The 15,230-nt window shown below is 40.3% G+C and overlaps 1 protein-coding gene across 2 annotated transcripts in view; it reads right to left on the reverse strand.

Annotated features, from left to right (window-relative positions):
* Positions 1-12,590, reverse strand: part of PCMTD2 (protein-L-isoaspartate (D-aspartate) O-methyltransferase domain containing 2) — a 36,438-nt gene extending 23,848 nt beyond the window's left edge. The window contains exons 1-2 of one of the 2 annotated variants that reach the window (XM_067468237.1): positions 12,487-12,580; positions 3,800-3,842 (exon numbers count right to left, since the gene is read on the reverse strand). The gene's annotated coding sequence lies outside the window, so the exon portion shown is untranslated. Of the gene's footprint in view, positions 1-3,799; positions 3,843-12,486 lie in introns of both variants that reach the window. The other variant, XM_060771934.2, reaches the window with a different exon arrangement.
* Positions 12,591-15,230: the final 2,640 nt, after the last annotated feature.

Below are 15,230 nucleotides of genomic sequence, written 5' to 3' on the forward strand. Positions count from 1 at the left end.
GTTTATCTCAATGGTTATCAACCTGTGAGTCCCCAGATGTTTTAGCCTTCAACTCCCAGAAATCCTAACAGCTGGAAAACTGGCTGGAATTTCTGGGAGTTGTAGGCCAAAACACCTGGAGACCCACAGGCTGAGAACCACTTTTTTATCCAAAACTCTGAAATGCCCCGAAGTTGTCCATATGGGTGGGTGGTTGCTCTCTGGTGGCCCAATGTACACAAATTTTGTTTCAATGCACAATATTATTAAACATAAAAATACTGTGCATAAAATTACCATTTCATGATATGCATGTATGGTGGAAATGAAAGAGAACTGAAATTTTGTGATTAGGCTTGGGCCCCATCTCCAAGAGATCTCATTATCAGTATATGCAAATATTCCAAAAACCCAAAACACTTCTGCCCTCAAGTATTTCAGGTAAGGAAAACTCAACCAGAACAACAGCCTGTTTAGTCTTAATCTCCAAAAGTTTAAAAACACTTTGCTCATGTTAATCTCCTTATTTTTCTCCCTTTTACAACCTCTCTGTTGTCAGATGATGCTTAAAGTTTTGCTTAACTGGGGAGTGAATATAGAATGTGAAGAATCAGTTTCCGCAAAAAAAAAACAAACCAAAAACTATGAGCACTTTGAATTGCTATATCAGGAGAATGGCAGGATGAAAGTAAAATAAGCTAGGAAGTAAATCTTCTATATAAATAAAAATGTAATGTTCGTTTGTGGGATTAACAGAACTCAAAAAGCAGTGGGTGAATTGACAACAAATTTGGACAGCATACACCTAACAACCCAATGTATGTCCTTCACTCAAAAATTTTGATTTTGTCATTTGGGAGTTGTAGTTCTTGAGATATATAGTTCACATATAATCAAAGAGCATTCTAAACTCCACCAATGATGGAATTGATCCAAAGGTGACACACAGGACCCTCATGACCAACAAAAAAGACTAGAAGGGTTTGGTGGGCACTGACCTTGAGTTTGGGAGTTGTAGTTCACCTACATCTAGAGAGCACTGTGGACTCAAACAATGATGGATCTGGACCAAACTTGGCACAAATATTCCATATGCCGAAATATGAACACATATGGAGTTTGGGGAAAATAGACCTTGACATTTGGTAGTTGTAGATACTGGGATTTATAGTTCATCTACAATCAAAGAGCATTCTGAACCCCACAAATGACAAAATTAGGGCAAATTTCCCGCACAGAACCTTCATGACAACAGAAAATACTTAAGGCCATCCGGTCCAACTCTCTTCACCAGGGCAAGAAAATCTAATCAAAGCCCTCCTGACAAAGAGCCATTCAGCCATAGATATAGATAGATAGATATGATTCACACACAGAGAGATATAGTATCATAGATTTGAAAGGAACCCCTAAAGAAGGACAATGATATGTTGCATATTCCAGAGTAGGCAAACCAGACACTCTCCACATCAACATGGACAAAGAAACAACAAGAAATACTGTTTACCCACAAGCATAAAGCAATTACATAGATTAGAAACCATTACTTTATTTTCCAGATCACCAGACTGGGCCACAGCAACGTGTGGCAGGGGACGGCTAGTAATAAATAAAAGCAGACAAGCTAAGGGGTTTGAATGTGATTTAAAGCATGAAAGCACTACCAGCAACCTTTCTTTCTTGCCCCTTTCATAGGGCTTAAGGCTTATTTTAAGCACACACGCTCAGGGCCTCCAGTGCTTCATTTTTAAGAGTTTGTTTCCCACTCTTCACAAGCTGCTGCCCAGAGTGCAAAGTCAGAGAGATTTCCCATGCAAGACAGCTGCCCTCTGACCTGGCTGCAGTCCAGCAACAGGGCTATTAGCACGCCTTTACTACGTTCGCTGTTGTGCCACGACAAGGGATAATGGGTCGGCGGCCAATTCGGGGCACACTTACAACAAACAGAGCCTCCTGTCTCCAGCACACACAACACAACAGAGCTGTGTCTCACAATGGCAATGAATAGCCTTCCCACAGCACAAACCGGGACTCACTCTGAAGCCAAGAACTGCACAGGCACCCTCCTTCCAAAATGCACTGACAACCACGCAAAGAAGTATGCTCTCCTCTTCTTCCTTTCTTTACCTCTGGCCTTAATAATTATAATCTTTGGCAGGTTTCCATTAACTGTATATGAACTTGAGATGTCTAAAGCTTTCCTTATTTCGCCACAGCAGATGAGAATGAATAATTTCAAATGTTTTCTCCATGCTAGATGAGATCATGAGCGCTTTGCACTAGACTATTGTTTATTAATGCCAAGAACAAAGGCCATTTGCATACAAACACATGAATACAATATAAACGTGCAACAAAAGACAGCAATATAAAAGTACTATATAAAACACACATGTCAAATGCAAGGCCCACAGGCCGAATCCAACCTGTCACATCATTTTATATGGTTGGCGAAGCTTTCAATACCAAGACAACATAGTTCATAGAATCATAGAATCAAAGAGTTGGAAGAGACCACATGGCCATCCAGTCCAACCCCCTGCAAAGAAGCAGGAATATTGCATTCAAATCACCCCTGACAGATGGCCATCCAGCCTCTGTTTAAAAGCTTCCAAAGAAGGAGCCTCCACATTCATACATTCATAGTAACATTCATACAGCCTTACAATTACAAATACCCCTTAGAAGGCAACTATAAAGCTGATGTGGCCCTCGGTGAAAATGAGTTTGGCATTCCCGATATATAACAATTTGCATACAGATCCTGCCTCTTAAAATTCAATACAATATAACACATCAGATACAAACAACTAGAGGAAGTTGACCACAGAGTTGGACTTAGAACACATCCACACTGACTACCTAAAACAGTTTCAAATTGGTATTGAAAAAAAATGATTTTTCTGTACAGAGGATAACTAGTTTGAGGCCTGGATGGTGATTACACAAACTACACAGCAGTGATGTGAATTAAGGGCTTTTTTTGCACAGTTTTACAGGCATTCGTTGTCCAGCCACGGCAGTTTGAAAGAAGCTTTAATACTGGATTAAATGGTCAGTGTAGATGGGGCCTTTGAGATTCCAGAAGAGAACATATTTTTAATCAATTATGTGAGTAATCCAATCCTCAAAAGTTAAATTTGCAGAAGGCTGACTGTATTACTCAGTGGTGGTCTATGGGTTGGTGCCGGTCCTTGATCCATCTACTGCTAATTTTGGGAGCGTTTACATGGCAGAAAGCAAAACTGACCTAAAGTGCACAAATAAAACCCCTGACACATATTTGATGGCTTAAGAAGCACTGCACAGCAGTTTTGGAGAAGGAAAGTAGTTAAAAAAGTTTTCTTATAACAGCAGATTATTGAGCAGATGGCGGGTAAGATAGAAGTCCCATTTCTGTAGCATCAGATGATGTAACTTCAGTTTGTGTGTGGCATTTGGTGATAAACGGGTGCATCTACAGTGCAGAATGAATCAGTTTGAGACCACTTTAATTGCCATGTTACAATGCTATGAAATCCTAGGATTTGTAGTTTAATGAGTCATGAGCACTCTTTGGCAAAGTAGGTTAAAAATCTTGTAAAATTACAGCTCTCAGGATGCCATAGTATTGAGCCATGCCACTTAAAAGGGCGTCACACTGTAAGACACAACTGGCAGCAAAAATATCTCATTATTGCACACAGTAAGGAGACATATTGGATGACTGAACTGGTTGGGAGAGAAAAGGTGAGGCTCTGCACCCACTGCCCAGCAAAATGGGACTGACAGTAGAAAATGTGGGTATTAGAAGATTCCATGATCACACGAAAGGGCTTACCAAGGAAAAGAGATTTTGCCTGATGCTTGGCCTCTATTGGTGACTGGAGAGGAAGGACAGAAAGAGATGAGATTGAGATTATCTTCAAGTAAACTTGGTGGACCTCACTGTCCTGGGTGACAGAAGCCAACACTACAACCTTCCACTCCTTAATCTGCTATGTGCCCATTTGCCTTCAAGTCGAACATTGGTTTATGGTGACCCCATTAATTTCAAAGGGCTTTCTTAGGCAAGGGATATAATCAGAGGTACTTCTCCCAGTTCCTTCCTCTGAAATACAGCCTACAGCACTGGTGGTCTCCCATCCAACACTAACCAGGGTTGACTCTGGTTATCTTCCCTGATCAGACAGAATCCAGTCAGTGCCTTGAAAGTAGTGAAAAGGCCTAATAAAAACTATAGAGGAGCAACTGATATCTGATTGCATGCTCATAAAGTTTGAGAAAGAGAATGGGAAAGGAATGAGGATTATTGGGAGTTAGTAATTCCTAATTAAATGAAAAGAAGTGAGGTTTTATAGTAATTTGAAGACTGAAGTTGGGATAGAAGGAGAGAAATTATGAAAAACTGTTATTGTTCTATTTATTTCTATCCCATCTTCTCCCTTGTTGCAACAAATTAATATACAGGGTTAGTCAAAATGCATAGGCCAATAAGCCATTCAATTGAATGGCTTATTGGCCTATGCATTTTGACTAACCCTGTATATATATATTGGGAAATATTCAGAAGATACAGAAATTAAAATGAGATTAAACCATTAAAACAAGATTACAACATACATAATTGAATGTGTCCTTGCACACATGCACATACACACTGTGTTCATTATTAAAAGGGGGTAGAAGGAGCTTGCAAGTGGAGTTGAATAGGGAAGTGTTTGACTTTATGCAAATAGTCCTGGAAAATGACATGGATGAATAAGAGAAAAGAACAAAAATGCAGGCATTTTTATCCATAAGCAGAGGGGAAAGAGAAGCTGGCTCATTCCTATAGTGTATTAACATGAGTAATTGAAGCTGAAAAAAAAAGAGTAAAAATGTATTATTATGATTAGTCTAGAAACTACTAGGAGTGACAAAATAATGTATGGATCCTACTGTCCCTGACAGCCAACACAAAGAAGGGGCTGAATAAGCTAATTGCCTTAGAGGAGTGAGATGGAAATAATAATAATAATAATAATAATAATAGTAGTAATAATAATAATACTTTATTTATATTCTGCTCTATCTCCCCAGAAGGACTCAGGATGGATTCCAAACATAAAAGGTAAACATTCAATGCCCAAATACAACAACAATACATCCATACAAACAAAATTTAACATCCCAACATATAAACACAAATTTTGACTTAATAACTAAAATTAAATAAAAATGCAGCCTGTTATAACAGACATAAGACAGAACATTAAATACCGAACAGAAGCATCAGTTTCAATGTAAGAGAATGAGATTTTATGCCCATTATACAGGTGGTCCGGAAGTTACAAATAAGTTCTGTAGGTTTGTTCTTATGGTAAATTTGTATGTAAGCCGGAATAAGTAGGATTTTAAAGTGTAACACCAGCCAAAACTATAGATTTTTTAGCTTTGGGTAGCATAGGAAAGGGTTAACACCCTTTTGATGTTTGTTTTGCTGTCTGTGCTCCTGTTCAGAAGATTTCCCCTCACTTTCTGTCCCTGTGAAAACTGGATTTTGGAAAATTTGACTTGCGGAAACAAGGATTGGTGATAAAGCTTCAGCTGAGACCTCTTTCCCCCATGATAACTCTTCCAGAAGTGAATCTCCCTTCCTAGGGGTAGATTTTTCTCACTTCATGTTGTCTTACCCATGTTCTTAACTATGAGTTGTTTGTAACTCAGGAACTACCTGTACTGGGATAAAAGGGATGAAGAAAAACATTGCAAAGAAGTTTTGGAGTCCTATAAGAAGGAGAAGATTTACTCGTCACATTTCTACCCCTCACAGTGAAAACATGAAACAATTCAGTGAAACAAAGAAATCCTTCCAAAAGAAAACAAAGGTATGATGGAAATAAGACTAATATCTCCCTTCTTTAGTTAATCTTCAACAATTAAAGAAGATGGAAGTCAAAATGTTTTGATCATTTTACTTTTATTTCAGTAACCACTTCAATGACTATATATAGATATAAACGTACAAATATTATAAACATAGACTAAATAAATGTCTGATCTCAGAAGCTAAATAGAGGCAGGTCTGGGCACTACTTAGATGGGGGACCAACAAGGAATGCCATGTGCTGTAATTCAGAGGCAAAATCACCTGTATATTCACTGTATAAAAAATCCCTATGATATTTATGGAGTAGCCATAAGTTGACAAGCAATTTGATGGCATACACACGCACACAGATAAACATACACACCCCTGTTCTAGTTAAACAAAAAGTTATGAAGTCTCTCTCTCAAACACACACCACTTAAACATACTGATATGTACACACACATACACATTCTCTGTATTTAAACACACAGATAAGAACACAGGCACTCAATTTAAACACAAATATGGAAACACCCATTACTTAAAACGCTGATATGAAAACCCAGACACATATATAAACCACAGATATCAATGCACTTGCATACACTTAAACATTGATAGGAAAACATGCACACACTCTGTACCTAAACACACAGATAAAAACACACACCAGATTTAAACATACACACTCAAACACAGTTAAGAATACAAAAAATCTACTCCAACACACATACTACAACCACACAGATATCAATGCACTCTCACACAAACACTGATATGAAAACATGCACTTTCTGTACTTAAACACACAGATAAGTACACAAACAGTCCATTTAAACAAAGTTGCGAACACACTCTTACATCAACATTATTATTATTTACTTTATTTATACCCAGTCTTTCTTCAGAGAGGATTTTAAAGGTGAAGGTGTTTAAGATCTAGTCAGGGATGCTGAATATGTTTTGATGGATTGTAATGGTGATTTTTTTAGTGCTGTGCTTAATTTTACTTTAATGTTTGTATATTTGTATACTGTAAATTGTATACTAATACTATTATGTCAAGCTGCTTTGAGTCTATTTTGGGGAGATAAAGCGAGGTAATAATAATAATAATAATAATAATAGCCTTTAAAACTCACAACCCCCCCCCCCCCCATCTCTCCCAAACATTTATACACTTTTTTTGTCGTGTCAGGAGTGACCTGAGAAACTGCAAGTTGCTCCTGTTGTGAGAGAATTGGCCGTTTGCAAGGACGTTGCCCAGGGGACGCCCGGATGATTTGATGTTTTTATCATCCTTGTGGGAGGCTTCTCTCATGTCCCCGCATGAGGAGCTGGAGCTGATAGAGGGAGCTCATCCGCCTCTCTGATATGAACACACTATTATTATTGTCTTCCACACTCTCTAAAAAAGATTCCTAAAGTGGCTAACATAAAACAAAATACAATATACAACTTAAAACTGTAAATAAAATTAAACATTGAAACTATTGAAAATAAACAGTTAAAACTATTACAACCAATTAAAAACCTAACAAGGAACCAATATCAATGCACACACACTTAAACCATGATATGAAAACACAAACCTATCTACTTAAACTCACAGATATTTAGGGCACTTCCACACAGATGAATAAAATCCCACATTTTCTGCTTTGAAATGGATTATATGGCACTATGGACTCAGTTAACCCAGTTCAAAGCAGATATTGTGGATTATCTGCCTTGATATTCTGGGTTATATGGCTGTGTGGAAGGGCCCGAAGACACATGTTTGTCTCTACTTAAACACAGGTGAGAACAGACACAATATGTTTTAACAGGTATGACACACACACAAATATAATAAAAACAAATATCTGAATACACACAACCTTGACTTAAAACACATGTCAACAACACACAACAGGCTAAAACCTTTTTATTCAAGCACGCATTTAAAGATGAAGGTGTTTAAGGGCCTTTCTACACAGTCATATACCCCAGAATATCAAGGCAGAGAATCTACAATATCTGCTTTGAACTGGGTTATCCAAGTCCACACTGCCATATAATCCAGTTCAGTTGTGTGGAAGAGACTGAGATCTAGCCTGGGGATACAATTTTTTTAATTTTGAATGTTTGATGGACTATAACTGATTTATAAAATACTGTTTGTGTTTAATGCTGTTTTAATGTTTGCATATTTGTATATTTTAAATTGGATACCAATGCTTTTATGTCAAGCTGCCTTGAGTCCCCTTTGGGGAGATAAAGTGGGTTATAAATAAATGTGTGTGTTTATTTGTTCAGTCGCTTCCGCCTCTTTGTGACCTCATGGACCAGTCCCCACCAGAGCGTGGACAACAAGTTAAACATGAGCCAACAATGTGATGTGGCGGCAAAAAAAGCCAATGGGATTTTGGCCTGCATCAATAGGAGCCTAGTGTCTAGATCTAAGGAAGTAATGCTACCCCTCTATTCTGCTTTGGTTAGACCACATCTGGAATATTGTGTCCAATTCTGGGCACCACAATTCAAGAGAGATATTGATAAGCTGGAATGTGTCCAGAGGAGGGCGACTAAAATGATCAAGGGTCTGGAGAACAAGCCCTATGAGGAGCGGCTTAGGGAACTGGGCATGTTTAGCCTGAAGAAGAGAAGGCTGAGAGGAGATATGATAGCCATGTATAAATATGTGAGAGGAAGCCACAGGGAGGAGGGAGCAAGCTTGTTTTCTGCTTCCTTGGAGACTAGGACGCGGAACAATGGCTTCAAACTACAAGAGAGGAGATTCCATCTGAACATTAGGAAGAACTTCCTGACTGTGAGAGCTGTTCAGCAGTGGAACTCTCTGCCCCGGAGTGTGGTGGAGGCTCCTTCTTTGGAAGCTTTTAAGCAGAGGCTGGATGGCCATTTGTCAGGGGTGATTTGAATGCAATATTCCTGCTTCTTGGCAGAATGGGGTTGGACTGGATGGCCCATGAGGTCTCTTCCAACTCTTTGATTCTATGATTCTATGATTCTGTCCGCCTCACCACCCCCAGCTCCTTCAGAATTGAGCCAGTAACTTAAAGGATAACCTCCACCCCTTTTTCCCTTGGTCGGTCCCTCTTCCTTTTTCCTTCCATTTTCCCCAGCATTATTATCCTCTCCAAGCTTTCCTATTTTTCTCATTATGTGGCCAAAGTACTTCATCTTTGCCTTTAATATCCTTCCCTCCAGTGAATAGCCGGGCTTTATTTCCTGGAGTATGGACTGGTTTGATCTTCTTGCGGTCCAAGGCACTCTCAGAATTTTCCTCCAACACCACAGTTCAAAACCATCTCTCTTCCTTTGCTCAGACTTCTTTATGGTCCAACTCTCGCATCCATAGGTTACTACGGGAATACCACTGCTTTAACTATACAGACCTTCATTGCCAGTGTGATGTCTGTACTATTAACTCTTTATCCAGATTGGTCATTGTTCTCCTCCCAAGAAGTAAACGTATTCCAATTTCCTGGCTGCATCTGCAGCTGCAGTTATCACACCTAGAAATACAAAGTCTGTTGCTGCCTCCATGTTTTCTCCCTCTATTTGCCAGTTATCAATCAGTCTGGTTGCCACAATCTCGGCAGATGAGAAGACACAAACTCTATTGTGTTTTATTGAATTATTTGTATTCTATTGTGTTTTATCTAACAGTTTAATTAGTTTGAAGTAGCTACTTTTTAATACTCCTGTGTTTGATTCTATTTTATGAGTTAAGCTTTAAATTACACATGGTATGATAACTGTGAGAAATATAACAATAATACACAGATATTACTATATTTATTATTATTAAATTATTACAACTTAAAATTTACTAATATACAATAATAAAACAGTATTATCATTATATATTATCAGCATTATTATATTTAATATACTAGTATTATTTTATTGCAATATTATTATTATTATTATACTGTATTATTAGCATTACTGTATTGCATTCTATTATTAATATTTTATGTATATATATATTAGCATATAACAATATTAGTATTGTTGTTGTTTATTCGTTCAGTCACTGACTTGTGACCTCATGGACCAGCTCATGACAAAATTCCCTGTCCACCGCCTCTACCCCCATATCCTTCAAGGTCAAGACAGTCACTTCAAGGATACCGTCCATCCATCCCACCCTTGGTCAGCCCCTCTTCCTTTTTCATTCCATTTTCCCCAGCATCATTGTCTTCTCATGATGTGGCCAAAGTACTTCATCTTTGCCTCTAATATCCTTCCCTCCAGTGAGCAGTCAGGCTTTATTTCCTGGAGTATGGACTGGTTTGATCTTATTGTGGTCGAAGGCACTCTATTAGTATTACATATTATTATATTGTACTATACTGCAATATTATTAGTCATAGTATATATAATATATAATTATTATAGATTATTACATTGTACTGTATTATTATACTTTGTATTTCTAGGTGTACAGATTACTGCAGATGCAAACTGCAGACAGGAAATCAGGAGACGCTTACTTCTTGGGAGGGGAGCAATGACCAATCCTGATAAAATAGACATTGGCAACAAAGATCCGCATAGTTAAAGCAATGGTATTCCCCGTAGTCACCAATGGATGTGAGAGCTGGACCATAGGGAAGGCTGAGCGAAGGACGATAGATACTTTTGAACTGTAGTGCTGGAGGAAAGTGCTGAGAGTGCCTTGGACAGCGAGAAGATCCAACCAGTCCATGCTTCAGGAAATAAAGCTCAACTGCTCATTGGAGGGAAGGATAGTAGAGGCCAAGATGAAGTGCTTTGGCCACATCATGAGAAGAAAGGAAACCCTAGAGAAGACAATTATGCTGGGGAAAATGGAAGGAAAAAGGAAGAGGGGCCGACCAAGGGCAAGATGAATGGATGACATCCTTGAAGTGACTGGGTTGACCTTGAAGGAGCTGGGGGTGGTGACGGCCAACAGGGAGCTCTGGCGTGGGCTGGTCCATGAGGTCATGAAGAGTCGGAAACGACTGAATGAATGAACAATTATATTATGTCTCCAGAGGACAGGAGCAGGATTCAAAACGATCTTGACAGATTAGTGAGATGGGTCAAAACTAACAAAATGAAGTTCAACAGGGACAAATGCAAGATACTCCACTTTGGCAGGAAAAACGAAATGCAAAGATACAGAATGGGGGACAATGCCTGGCTCGAGAGCACTACGTGTGAAAAAGATCCTGGAGTCCTCATGGACAACAAGTTAAACATGAGCCAATAATGTGACGTGGTGGCAAAAAAAGCCAATGGGATTTTGGTCTGCATCAATAGGAGCATAGTGTCTAGATCTAAGGAAGTAATGCTACCCTTCTACTCTGCTTTGGTTAGAACACACCTGGAATATTGTGTCCAATTCTGGGCACCACAATTGAAGAGAGATATTGACAAGCTGTAATGTGTCCAGAGAAGGGCGACTAAAATGATCAAGGGTCTGGATGACAAGCCCTATGAGGAGCTGGGCATGTTTAGCCTGAAGAAGAGAAGGCTGAGAGGGGATATGATAGCCATGTATAAAAATATGTGAGAGGAAGCCACAGGGAGGAGGGAGCAAGCTTGTTTTCTGTTTCCCTGGAGACTAGGACGCAGAACAATGGCTTCAAACTACAAGAGAGGAGATTCCATCTGAACATGAGGAAGAACTTCCTGACTGTGAGAGCCGTTCAGCGGTGGAACTCTCAGCCCCGGAGTGTGGTGGAGGCTCCTTCTTTGGAAGCTTTTAAACAGAGGCTGGATGGCCATCTGTCAGGGGTGATTTGAATGCAACATTCCTGCTTCTTGGCAGAATGGGGTTGGACTGGATGGCCCACGAGGTCTCTTCCAACTCTTTGATTCTATGATTCCATCTGAACATGAGGAAGAACTTCCTGACTGTGAGAGCTGTTCAGCAGTGGAACTCTCTGCCCCAGGAGTGTGGTGGAGGCTCCTTCTTTGGAGGCTTTTAAACAGAGGCTGGATGGCCATCTGTCAGGGGTGATTTGAATGCAATATTCCTGCTTCTTGGCAGAATGGGGTTGGGCTGGATGGCCCATGAGGTCTCTTCCAACTCTTTGATTCTATGATTCTAAATAAGTAAATAGAGCAGATATTGTGGGATTTCCTCCCTTGATATTCTGGGATATAGGGCTGTGTGGAAGGGGCTTCAGTCCACACTGCCATATATTCCAGTTCAGAGCAGATATTGTGGGATTTCCTCCCTTGATATTCTGGCATATAGGGCTGTGTGGAAAGGCCCTCAGTCCACACTGCCATATATCCCAGTTCAGAGCAGATATTGTGGGATTTCCTCCCTTGATATTCTGGGATATAGAGCTGTGTGGAAGGGGCTTCAGTCCACACTGCCTTATATCCCAGTTCAGAGCAGATATTCTGGGATACAGGGCTGTGTGGAAAGGCCCTCAGTCAGTCCTATCTATTCCCCCCGGCGCCATTTTGGCTGAGGGGGGTTGCTATGACACAGAGTGGGCGTGGCCTAAAGGGGGCGGGGCCTATCCTCCTGACTGGCAGCCAGGGAGAGAAGGGCTCTTCCTCATCCCCGCCACCCCTCCCCCCGCGCCCCCCGCTTTTGAATTGGAGTTCTATGTGTTCCTGCCCGTGCGCGGAGGGAGGGAAGCCCCTCCAAGAAGAACAGCCCCCCGCGGCTGGCTCTCTACCTGCTCTTCTCCACGCGCCGGGCTCCCCCGTCAGCTGTAAACACAGTCGGCCCCCTTCAGGGCAAATGCTTACTGCGCGTGCGCGGCGCAGGGCGGAGAGTAAAGGGGAAAAAGAAGGGAACGTACCATTCGGGCCGAAAAGGGAGGGGGGGGGGAAAGAGAAAAATAGACATAGACCAATCAGGGGAGGAGTGTACCATCTTAAGGGGAGGGAGGGGGGAGGAGAAAAGGAAAGTTCATTGTGTTTTGACATCACTTCTGCTCAAACTACAACTCCCATGATTCCTAGGATTGAGTCAAGGCAGTTAAAGTGGTATCAAGCTGCATTGATGCTACAGTGTAGATGCATCCTTATTTATCATTATTGCTGCACTACCCTTGTAACCTTTTTTAAAGTAAACAGACCAATAAAATATTATTATTGTTGTTAAATATTTAGCAAAACCACAGTAAAAGCCTTTTATTTTGAAATATTTCTACCATACCATTTGGAATATATAATATATATATATATATATATAATTTGGCATGTATTTTAATTATTACATAATGCCATACTATTAAAGCCAGAATTAAATATTTAAAAACTCTAAAATTGCAACACCACAACAACAGAGAGGAAACAAACAGGCACATCTTAACACCTCTCAACAGAAGATTGCCCCAGGCTCAGCCAGGCCTTCAAATGCTAATGAAGGGGGACAGTTGAAACATTCACACCTAGCTCCAGCAGAGAAGAGCTCTTTGCCCCACCCCAGCCATTCCACAGATATATAAACCCATTGTCCTAGTTCCAACAGACCTCACTACCTCTGAGGATGCTTGCCATAGATGCAGGCGAAACATCAGGAGAGAATGCCTCTAGAACATGGCTCTATAGCCCGAAAAAACCCACAAGAACCTACATATTATTATTGTTGTTAAATATTTAGCAAAACCACAGTAAAAGCCTTTTATTTTGAAATATTTCTACCATACCATTTGGAATATAAAAAATATATAATTTGGCATAATATTAAAGCCCGAATTAAATCTTTTTTGGCATTTAGAAGAAGCATAATTCTAATAGTCCGCTTTAGTATTGTTTTTGGTATATTTTTGATATTGACAAGCTGGAATGTGTCCAGAGGAGGGCGACTAAAATGATCAAGGGTCTGGAGAACAAGCCCTATGAGGAGCGGCTTAAGGAGCTGGGCATGTTTATCCTGAAGAGCCAACAATGTGATGTGGCAGCAAAAAAAGCCAATGAGATTTTGGCCTGCGTCAATAGGAGCCTAGTGTCTAGATCTAGGGAAGTCATGCTCCCCATGCTCTATTCCGCTTTGGTTAGACCACACCTGGAATATTGTGTCCAATTCTGGGCACTGCAATCGAAGAGAGATATTGACAAGATGGAATGTGTCCAGAGGAGGGCGACTAAAATGATCAAGGGTCTGGAGAACAAGCCCTATGAGGAGTGGCTTAAGGAGCTGGGCATGTTTAGCCTGAAGAAGAGAAGGCTGAGAGGAGATATGATAGCCATGTATAAATATATGAGAGGAAGCCACAGGGAGGAGGGAGCAAGCTTGTTTTCTGCTTCCTTGGAGACTAGGATGCGAAACAATAGCTTCAAATTACAAGAAAGGAGATTCCATCTGAACATGAGGAAGAACTTCCTGACTGTGAGAGCCGTTCAGCAGTGGAACTCTCTGCCCCAGAGTGTGGTGGAGGCTCCTTCTTTGGAAGCTTTTAAACAGAGGCTGGATGGCCATCTGTCAGGGGAGATTTGAATGCAATATTCCTGCATCTTGGCAGAATGGGGTTGGACTGGATGGCCCATGAGGTCTCTTCCAACTCTTTGATTCTATGATTCTATGATTTAAACTCTGGTTTCCAGAATCACAGTTCAACTGCTACACCATCCCAAAAGCCACACTGTTGTTTGTGGTTTGAGCAGGAACACTACACTTTCTGGACCACACAGTGTCACTATTGCACAGGCTTTCAGCTCAAAGCACTCATAAATTAAATATACACTTGTTTTTATAAAAAGAGAGTAATAATACAGAGCACTTACATAGTCAAGAAAAAAATAAACCTGCTGAATAAGGTCCTGATCCAGGCCTCATCTACCCTGCCATATAATACAGTCTGAAACTGCATTACATGGCCATTGTAGACCCATATAATGCAATTCAATACAGTCAAACCATGTTATATGAGTGTGCACTGACCATATAATACAGTTTCAAACTGCATTATATGGCAATGTAGATGGGGCACCAGAATATGTCATTAAGATTGTGGACAATTTATTGGGGTGATAAATAGAAATGGTTCAGCCTTTCTCTGGGAGTGCATCTACACTTTAACTGACATGGCTCAAGGCTTCTTTCCAGCTCTGTGTTTCCATAATTGTATTGCAACAGATATACAGTAGACTCCCAGTTAATTAGACCTCTCAAACAACTGGCAAAAATTGAAGAAATACCCCTGTCTGTCTGTCTACACATGAGTCAAATTATGTTTGTTTGTACTACTAAGGCCCCTACATAGTTTGATGCATCTGGGCCAAATTTGACAAATATATCCTTTATTACCCAACTTAAAATGAATGATGGGTTTCAATGGTAAAATCTAACTCATTTTGGGGAGGGCCCCAAAAAAGTATACAATAAATGGCAGTATATAGATAGAATGCAATGGCTATAGGTATGTATGTATGCAGTGCTCAGGTGCAACCACAAGAGGGCAGTAAATAGAAA

This window comes from Anolis sagrei, chromosome 4 (genome assembly GCF_037176765.1).
Source record: "Anolis sagrei isolate rAnoSag1 chromosome 4, rAnoSag1.mat, whole genome shotgun sequence".
In the NCBI taxonomy this organism is placed as follows: Eukaryota; Metazoa; Chordata; class Lepidosauria; order Squamata; family Dactyloidae; genus Anolis; species Anolis sagrei.